Source organism: Brassica oleracea, chromosome C9 (assembly GCF_000695525.1).
Source record: "Brassica oleracea var. oleracea cultivar TO1000 chromosome C9, BOL, whole genome shotgun sequence".
Taxonomy (NCBI): Eukaryota; Viridiplantae; Streptophyta; class Magnoliopsida; order Brassicales; family Brassicaceae; genus Brassica; species Brassica oleracea.
In genome coordinates this window covers 43541380-43542189 of record NC_027756.1, presented here as the reverse complement: position 1 = coordinate 43542189, position 810 = coordinate 43541380, and positions in this window count along the sequence as shown.

Sequence of the window (810 nt, the reverse complement as noted above, 5' to 3'; positions counted from 1 at the left end):
ACTTTTTTCTGAAGATAATCTGAATATCGGAACGGGAACTTGTCCATTGCTTTTAATATGTAACTCGCTTCTTGAGCAAATATCCGGCAAGTTCAACCTCGATTTTATGTTGTCTTTTGTCTTTCTTGGGACATTCAATATTGTATTCATGATGTTCTCAAAGAAATTCTTCTCTATATGCATCACATCGAGGTTGTGGCGCAGAAGAATATCCTTCCAATATGGCAACTCCCAAAATATACTTTTCTAGTGCCAGTTGTGCCGAACACCGTAAAAATCAGGCATATTACCGGGGACATACCAATTATCACCATGAGGAACTGTTTTCAAAGCTCCATAGTAAACGATTTGCGCTTCAATTTGTTCTCCAGTTAAATATGAAGGAGGAATGTCTCTCACAACCCTTTTGTGCCTAAACAATTTCTTGTTTCTTTGATACAGATGGCCAATGGGAAGAAATCGACGGTGACAATCAAACCAACTTGTCTTCCTACCATTCTTCAGTTGAAACGCATCTGTCGTTCCATTACAATATGGACAAGCTAATCTCCCATGTGTAGTCCATCCAGACAACATCCCATAGGCAGGATAGTCACTTATTGTCCACAAAAGCATCGCTCGCATCGTAAAATTCATCTTTGTTGAGCAGTCATACGTCCTCACCCCTGTTGATCACAAATCCTTCAACTCTTTTATAAGTGGTTGTAGAAAAACATCCAGAGATCTTTTTGGATGGTTCGAACCAGGTATTAATATGGTCAAGAATAGCAACTCATGTTGCATGCACATCTTCGGTGGCAGGTTGTATGG